The 9660-nt window shown below is 40.4% G+C and overlaps 1 non-coding gene across 1 annotated transcript; it reads right to left on the bottom strand.

Moving 5' to 3' along the window:
- Positions 1-2766: 2766 nt before the first annotated feature.
- Positions 2767-2838, bottom strand: trnaa-cgc (transfer RNA alanine (anticodon CGC)). The gene has a single exon. It is a non-coding gene; the product is annotated as a tRNA-Ala (tRNA).
- Positions 2839-9660: the final 6822 nt, after the last annotated feature.

Raw genomic sequence — 9660 nt, 5'->3', positions numbered from 1 at the left:
TATATTATTTTAATGTTAAATTAAAAATAAAAGAATGTTTAAAATGCTCCCTCAGTTTGGGATGAGAAACAGTTTATATTTTAGCTTGGTGTTCTTTCATCAAAAAAGTAGAGCTAAATGGGTTTAAAATGCAGAGAAAGGGGAAAGAGGAGGGAACAAAAAGCAAGGTCTGTAATAGGGTACAAAGCAGGGTAGGTTATATGACAAGAGGGGCAAGAGTGCAAGATGTAAGAGAATAAGTAAGGCAATGGGATGCAGTCTGGAGGAGCTGTAAATGGGGGAAGGAGAAAAATTTTCTGAAATACCAAAGGGGAGTGATGTGAACCTGAATAGAAAATGTATGAGGATGTTGATAATCTGAAATTGTTCAGTATTCAGTCCAAAATCATGCCATGTGCCTTTTTAAACTTTGCAATGGTTTGGAAGAAGAACAACTCCATTGCTGATTGATACATTTAAGATCCCGATAAAGCTTCTCAGATCTAAAATTTTGCCTAGCGATGATTTACAAATTAGATTGATGCACAGAATTTGCAAACTATCCACAGGCATAGGCTCAGGAAGCTAAATGTCATCTTCAAGACTGGAAGTGAAACCTGCCTTTTCCCTTCCTGTGCCTCCCAGCCAATCAATAGCAAGATGATTGTCTGCGAGGCACAGGGAAGGGAAAAGGTGGTCCAAAGGGAAAAAGTAGCAAGGTTAAGGAGCATTTGAGGATAGTGGAGGGATTTGATGATTCTAACCATGGAAATAAATAGGAAAGTTGCATTTATTTAATGCCTTTCATAACCATAAAGATGGCCAATGAGCATTAGAGCATAAAAGTACTTTTGAAGCAAAGCCCAACTTGCAATTTAGGAAATGCAGCAATTAATTTGTGTACAGCAAAGCCTGCAAACAAACGGTAGACACTTTCTTCCAAGCAATATTGCTTGAAGGTTGAATGTTGGCCAGGTTTCATACATTGTTATGGGAACTTTTATGCTATCTACACAGGACAGTTGAGGACACAGTTTGATGTCTTATCTGAAAGATGGAACTCCTGCAAGTACAGCGTTCACTTGCCACAGCATGCAAGCGCCAAGGTAGTTTATGTGCCGTGATGTGAACCTAAAACCTTGTAAGCCCAAGGCAAGACTCCAACCAGACATGCTACATTTCTGCTGGGAAGCAATGAGACAATCCACACATTTTGGAAGTGGAGAGATAGTAGGCAACCTGAGATTCACAGAAGCAAAACACAAGAGCTGCAAAAAGCTTGGGAGGTTTGTTTTAAAACCAGATGGGAGAGAAAGTGGAGAATGATGCATGAAGAAAGATGTAGAGAGGTTCAGGAGCCCAGCAGATGGAAGAATCAAACAACAAGTAACACAGGCACAGTCAGATTTAACCATAATGTACAGGAGCAGTGGGAAAAAGCCAGAAAAGGGAGCTGTGTGCTCAGCAGCAACAGTGGCAGTAGGTGGGAGGATGATGAACTAGTTCAAATGCTTAAAATCTGAAGTTATTTTAAACAGAATAATAAATCTTGAAAGAAAATGAGTTGGGAACAGGATTGGCTAGACCCGGACAATTCACATCATGTCATCGGCAATGATGGCAGATCGGTAGATTACCTCAGGCACAGCACCAACTAGAGGTCAGACTTGCTACCAGAGAATGAGAATGTTAATGTACATTTGCCAAGCAAATTACCTCTGGTACGTAGCAAATTTCAAGTGTAGAATAGACCATGCTGATGCAACTGCATAACACATGGAGCACTACCGACCATGGATGAACACACAGATTAACTACTACAAGAGACAGGCATGTTTTTTTATGGGTTTTTCCATTATAAAAGTGACACAAACTGTTGACAAGAGAACACATTGGTATATTTGATTAGAACATGAATATCAGAGGCAACAAATGAAAATCAAAAACTGAAGATGATGGAAATCTGAAATAAAATCAGAAAGTTGTGGATGCAAATCAGGCAGCATCTGTGGAAGGAGAAATAGAGTTTAAGTTTCAGATCGAATACCCTTCATCAGAAATGGAAAAGGGAGAAAACAAGTTAAGTTAGTCTCAGTTATTATTAGTTCAGCTTTTGACTATTAACTCTCCCCAGATTTCTCGCTCCACAGATACTGCCTGTTTTGGTTTCAGTTCTCTACAACAGCTCTGATTGGCATTTTACAACTTTTACATGCCCCTTGTTTTTATTTATTTATCTCTCTCTCTCTCTCTCTCTCTCCCACTCCCTCTTCCCCCCCCCCCCCTCATTAATCTATGAATAGTGTATGAACACAGCAACTCTGGCCTCACCCCATTGGAGATATTCATTTTGTCCTATCAATCCCTCCCAACCTTCTCTGCAATTTAAAACTAACTTGTTTTCTCACGTTTCCATTTATGATGTTGGGTTTTTATCCCAAAATATTAACTCAGTTCCTCTTTCCATTGATGTTGCCTGTTGAGTATTTCCAGCACTTCCTGTGTTTTTTTTTATTTAGACAGCACGGTAACAGCCCCTTCCAGCCCAACGAGCACGCACTGCCCAATTACACCCTACTAATTACACTCAATTACACCCTATGAACCCATATGACTTTGGAATGTGGGAGGAAACCATTGCACCCAGAGGAAACTCACGCAGTCACAGGGAGAACATACAAACTCCTTACAGACAGTGGTGGGAATTGAACCCAGATCGCTGGCGCTGTAATAGCGTCACACTAACTGCTACATTACCATGCTGCCCATAATTCACAGTCACCATTGTGGAGATGCCGGGGATTGAACCCGGGACCTCATATATGCGAAGCATGCGCTCTCCCACTGAGCTACCTCCCCATCAGATTGCCAGCATCTGCAGTCTTTTGACTTTCAATTTATGTACTGGTGCGATTGATCAATGTATCATTGCTACCAGAATCTGAGTAATAGATTCTGAGTTAAGTGGATTCAAAATTGGCTTTGAGGTAGGAAGCAGAGGGTGGTGGTTGAAGGTTGTTTCTCAGAATGGAGGCTGGTGACTAGTGATGTGCCACAGTGGTCAGTTTTGGGACCCTTGTTATTCGTTATTTATATAATGATTTAGATGCGAATGCACAAGACTGGATCAGTTAATTTGTGGCTGACACGGAAATAGGAGATATTGTTGATAGTGAAGAAGGTTATTATAGATTACAGGGGGACCTTGATCAGTTAGGGAAGTGGGCCAAGGAGTGGCAAATGGATTTCAATACAGATGTGTGGGGCAATGCATTTTGGAAAGACAAAACAGCATAGGACTTACACTATGAATGGCAGGGCACTTGGGAGTGTAATGGAGCAGAGGGACCTAAGGGTACAAGTGCTTAGTTCATTGAACGCAGCATCACAGGTAGACAGGGTGCTGAAAAAGGCGTTTAGCCCACTGGCCTTCATCAGTCAGGGCATTGAGTATAGGAGTTGGGACATTATGTTGCAGCTGTATAAGTCGTTGGTGAGGCCACACTTGGAGTACTGTTTACAGTTTTGGTCCCCCCGTTATAGGAAAGACATGGTTAAACTGGAAAGAGTGCAGAGAAGATTGATGAGGATGTTGCCAGGACTGGAGGGCCTGAGTTATAGGGAGAGGTTGGCCAGGCCAGGTCTTTATTCCTTGGAACATAAGAGAATGAGGGGTAACTTTATAGAAGTGATTAAAATTATGAGAGGCATAGATAAGGTGGATGATAGCAGTCTTTTCCACAGGGGAGGGGAGTCCAAAACTAGGGGCGTAGGTTTAGGGTGAGAGGGCAAAGATTTAAAAGGGACCTGAGGGGCAACTTTTTCACGCAGAGGGTGGTGAGTATATGGAATGAGCTGCCAGAGGAAGTGGTTGAGGCAGGTACAATTGTATCATTTAAGAAGCACTTGGATAGGTACATGGAGGGGTGGGGCTTGGAGGGATATGGGCCGAACGCAGGAAATTGGGACTAACTGGGAGGGCACCATGGTCAGCATTGACTGGTTGGGCCGAAGGGCCTGTGTCCGCGCTGTATTGCTCTATGATTCTAATAGAGTTTGATTTCCACATTATCATTCTTAGTAATTCCAGTTTGATGATAAAGAACATTTTGTCCATGATAATTATACAATAAATATTCAAAGTATTTAGACACACCTAAGAAATTATATAATTAAAGGTACACACTAATCACTCCCCCTCCTGAGTTGATGCATAGCAGTCCATTTACTTACCCTTATGTCTGGAGGACGAGGCATATTTTCAGTTAAATTTTGAATAAAGTTGGCATTGCAGCCACAAGGTAAGGCCATCATTATAATAAGTTTGCTCATTCGTTCCTCTGTGTGATTCAGATTAACCTCAATGGACTGAGAATCAATCTACAATGATGAAGACTGATTGTAAAGAGCAGTTCAAAATTCAGTCTGATTGCTCCAATTGAATCCCAGTCAGCCCCAATAACTTCAAGTGCTTCTTGGAAATGATAAAACTGTCCATGTTTGCTGCTGGCTAATATATGTAACTGGCCACAGTAGATTGTTAAATGACCTGGAGATGGCTATATCAATATATGACTAATTTATGTCCAAATGAGTTCTATCTTGTTTTGTTCACTGTATGAATAACATCTATTTCAGAGTTCTCAAATTATTTAAACAGAAATATAACTGTTTCAGTGGTGGTTGCATCCTGTACTTGATTAAGACTAAGCAATGATTCAGACACAGAATTAGAGACTAATTAATTCTGCTGTGTATCCATGTCAAATCAAGGTTAATCTCAATTATGAATAACTAAATGATTGCCTATAAAACATAGTGGAGAATTGCATCAGTATTTAAAACAAAAAATGCTCCTTCAGTATATTGGCTTCTTATTAACAATTTGCTCAATGTTAGTGTTTAAGAAAATAACTTTAATGCTTTCTGTGCTTATTGTCAGAACCAAGCAAATATGATGCAGCCATCTATGTAGTAAAGTCTACACATCTCTGACTAAACAGTATGACCTAATGCTGATTTCAGGAAAGTGTGGAAGGTGCCACGGAAATGCAATGCTTTCCATTTGTATGTGGGAAGGATAAAATGGTGCACAAATTCCTAAGTTTGGAGAGCAGTATGTGCATGGTCTTTTGGGGATGTATGTTTACCAGGTAGGTACAACCTCATCCAAGGCATTAGAGAGAGAAAAAAAATAAAAATTTGAACCTGGTTGGCAATAACATTTTCTTATTGATTGACTGCTGAAGTTTGCAGCTCATTCAAAATTACTCAAAATAATTCTGCAAGTAATATCCCAGAGGAGGTCTACTTATCACAATTCTTATCACCTAAGCAATGATCCTGCACATATACTAACATTAAGTGTGTGCAAGTCAAGTGCTGTATTAGTTTACATATCCAGGAATATCAGATCAAAAGTTAAACATCCTCAAAATCTGTTGCTGACAAATTATATATCGCACATTTACCTGGGACTGCACAAAATGTATTGACGTATTCGACAACTCCTTCAGTAGTTTATCATTTCAGTTGGATGTTTGAATATAATGAGTAAAATTTGGCATTGAACATTATTGTTGAATGCCAAATTTTACTCATTATATTCAAACATTTCAAAGGTATATTTTGGAACCCATTGCCAATTAAAATTCATTGTTTCTTTGAAACCACATAGTGTTATCAGCCAGATGGCTCAACACAATTTTCTTATTAGCAAGTGAAATTGAATAAATTTGCCTCCTGTATTATGGGGACTAACCAATTATTGATGCGTGAGAAGGAGCTGTTATATGAGCTTTGCCATGGAGTTGTGGCAGCGTACAACATTAACCACATAGGAGTTCTTTCAAGAAATAAGTAGAATAACTGAATACAGTTGGGTGGCACAATGGCACAGCTAGTAGATCTGCTCCTTCCTAGCTCCAGCGACCTGGGTTCAATCCTGACCTCCACCGCCGTCAGTGTAGAGTTTTGACCACGTAGTTCTCCTCTGGGTGCTCCCATATCGCAAAGTCATGGAGGTAGGTTAATTGGCGCTGTGAATTGCCACTTGCTGTGAATAGGCAAGTGGTAGAATCTGGGGGCAGTTGATGGAAATGTGGGAGAATAAAATGGGATTAGTATATATGGGTAGTTGATGATCAGTGCAAACTTGAAGGGTCTGTTATTTGCCATACCTCTCTGTTAGTGTAGGGTTATTGTTAATGGATGTTTAATGGTCAGCATGGACTCAATGGGCCAAAAGGCCCATTTCCATGTTATACGAAAACGCAAAGGAAAAGTGAATTGACAATATAGAGTAAGCACAAAAATGGACTAACTCAATTTTGCAGATCACCAGACATGCACCATATTTTCCCACAATTTTATTCACATTCTTTATGAAGGAACAGTTAAATCAAAAGTAAAAGGGCAGTTATTGTAAAATCTAGGTTCAACTAGAAATTACAGAATTCTAATTATTCACGAAGGTTCTTGAAGAAATGTGACATAATTATTGTGTCTGCAAGAATATTTCAGTAAAATCGTATCTGCAAGGCTCAAAATTTGTGTAATGAAATTAAAAACAAGGCTTGAAAAAATCTTAGAGAGAGATACAGAGGCAGAGACAGAAAGAGAGAGAGACAGACACACAGACTGACAGACAGACTACCATCCTGTCATCTTGCCATCTCTTACTATGCCATAGTCCCTTCATAATAAGATCCAAGAATGGCACAGAATGGAGGGATGCAGAACACATGCAGGCAGATGGGATCACTTTAATTTGGCATCATGGTCAGTTCAGACATGGTGGGCCAAAGGGCCTGATCCTGAGCTATATTTTTCTATGACCTATGTAACGACAATGTATTAAGCAAGTATCATTTAATAAATCAAAGTGATAATGCTGCACATGAGAAACAAAAATTTTGGCAACATCGTCACTTTCCAAGCATGTTTTAACAGTTAGTGATCCCAGTTCAACAACTACCAAGACACTCATTTAAATAGACCGATAGAAAGCAACAGCATAGGAACGTGGACTCAAGCCTCCCTTCTTAAAACACAGTAGTATGCCTCATCCTCCTCAATTTAAATCATAAATGAAATTGCAGAAACAACTGAATGGATTTTCTGTGGTTGATCACTGATACTTTCAATGAGGACATCAGGTGATTAAAAAAAACTATAAATTTTAATGTTTTGACTTTGTTCATCTTGTCACATTTTTCAAAAGTAACGTGCTGAAAATATGGCCCAGTAGGAGATGGTCAGTATGCATATCAATGTAGTAAAATCAATGAATCTCACTGCTTATGGAGAAAGGCTTGGAAAGTGGCAATAGAAATTAGGAACATAAATATTGACAAGGTGAAAGCATAATAATGCTTTTAAAAAATATTGAAAGGTTGTTTCTTGCCAATGAGTTCTTGATGATTTACATGTATAGTTACTTAAACCAAGAGCTTAAAAACCAAGCAAAGTGGCCAAACATTGATCACATAGAAGAATTGCCAACCTGCAACTTGTGAGCCTGCATCAACTCAGCCTAAGCAGATGAGAGGGAGGAGATGGGAATTGACTATTATTGACACAGTATGAAGAGAGTATATTCAACCATTGCTGAACTCCAAGTGGATCTGGGTTGCATGGGTGCTGCCATTGTCATAAGATAGCTGAGTATGTTTGATTTAGTGTCATTCTCATATCCCATCATAGGTCTTCCAGACAAGTTACAATTGACTGAGCTACGCCAAGAATTATCTAGATTTTGCAAAGCTGTATACTTGAGCAAACAGAGTTATGAAAATGTTGGAAACACTAAGTAGGTCAGGGAAGATCTATGGAGAACGAGACAGAATCGACATTTCAAGTTGATGGACTTCAGCTAGAAATAAAGCATGTTTTAAGTTGTAGAGAAGGAAGGTGGTTGAAGAGAACAAAGGGTCTCTGTTCAGGTGGAGACCTGGAGGAATTGAATGACATGAGTCATGGTACCAGTTGAAAGAGGGTGCTGAAGACTTTGAGCATTAAGAAACTCCATCTAGAAATGTGAGTAGGAACAGACAAGGCAAACCTGAAATGCTAGAAGAGGTGTGATGGGACAAATAATTGAATGCTGGTAATGAAGGACTGATATCTGAAACTGTTGAATTTAATGTGGAGATCAGACGGCTGTAACATGCCATGTACTGTTCATTGAGCATCATTAAACTAGTGTAGTAGGACAAAGACAGAGGTCAGGGCAGGAGTGGGATGAAGAATTAAAAGTACAGGCAGCTGGTAGCCCAGCTTCACCCTTGTGGACCGACCAGAGATGTTCTACAAATCCTTCAACTAATCTGCTTTTGGTTTCCCCGTTGTAGGGGAGACCACGTCATAAGCATTGGATGCATTACACTAATTTGGAAGGAGTGCAGCTAAGTCCTAGGAAAGTTTGCATCTGTGGATGATAAGAAGGGGTAAAATAGCAAGTGCTACCTCTCCTACAGTTGCATTGGGGAGGCACCATGAGAAAAGGAGTGGCCATTGTTGAAATTGGAAGAATACACCAGAGGGTGTGCTAGAGGGTGTGCTCCCTCTAGAATACTGAAAGAGGAGGAGAGGAGAAAATCTGTCTGCTTATGGCATCACATTGGCTATTACCTTATTACAGAGCTTCCTCTCTGTTCTCCCCATTTCTTCACCCTTTCTCTGCAACTTAGAATTTGCTCTTTTTCTAACTTTTCCCAGTTTTGACGAAAGGCCGCAGACCTGAAATAATAACTGTTTCTCTTTCCACAGATTCTGCCAATATTTTCTGTTCTTATCTCAGATTTTCCAGCACTTGCCATATTTTGCTTTTGGACATTTGGACAGCCACAGGACAATTTACTTTTTGCAGAAGGATCAACAAAGAAAAATCATTTCTGTCATTTAACAAATGTGCAAGTCCCAAAATAAATTAAGCATTCAATAGGGCTAATTTACAGTTTCATTTCCATGATGCGGAACAGTAAACTAATGTTATAATTAAGTCTTGCCTAGAGCAATTAGACCTGGAAAAGCAGAAGTGTCTGAATTCAAAGGATTTTGAACAAGTTGCATGAACTTTTCTCAGACATGTTGCTATGACATTCATCTGCGATTGTGTAAGTGAAAAGTTTTCTGTATCCATACCTTTGAATGTTCTGATGAATAATGATTTAATGCTTGAGGACATTGTGCTGGCACTGAAAACAAGACACTACCCTGTCCCAAACTAAACACTTCACCGCGGAAAATCTTAATGAATAGGCAGAGGTTTCCCCCAACTAAAGTAGCTCATGTGGTTCTGAGAGGAAGAAATGTGAGGACAAAGGGGGGCTGGTAGGATGAAAAAGAGAGAGAGCATGCACCAACATCTCTGTCATTTCCTGCACCTCTGCCCTCACCCCTGCCCCTCCCAGACCCAACAGGGATAGGGTCCCCCTTGGCCTCACGTTTCATCCTACCAGCCTACGTATCCAACACATTATTTTCCACCACTTCCGCCATCTCCAGCGGGACCCCACCACCAAGCATATCTTCCCCTCCGCACTCCTTTCTGCCTTTGGCAGGGATGACTCTCTCCCTGACTCCCCTCGTTCACTCCTCCCTCCCCCCACCCATCCCGCTCCCACCCTGGGAATTTTCCACTGCCTCTGCATAGGTGCAACACCTGCCCCTACACCTCCA

The sequence above is a fragment of the Pristis pectinata genome, chromosome 4 (assembly GCF_009764475.1).
Source record: "Pristis pectinata isolate sPriPec2 chromosome 4, sPriPec2.1.pri, whole genome shotgun sequence".
In the NCBI taxonomy this organism is placed as follows: domain Eukaryota; kingdom Metazoa; phylum Chordata; class Chondrichthyes; order Rhinopristiformes; family Pristidae; genus Pristis; species Pristis pectinata.
Note: the sequence above shows the minus strand (reverse complement) of the source record. Positions and strands in the feature narration are given on the sequence as shown.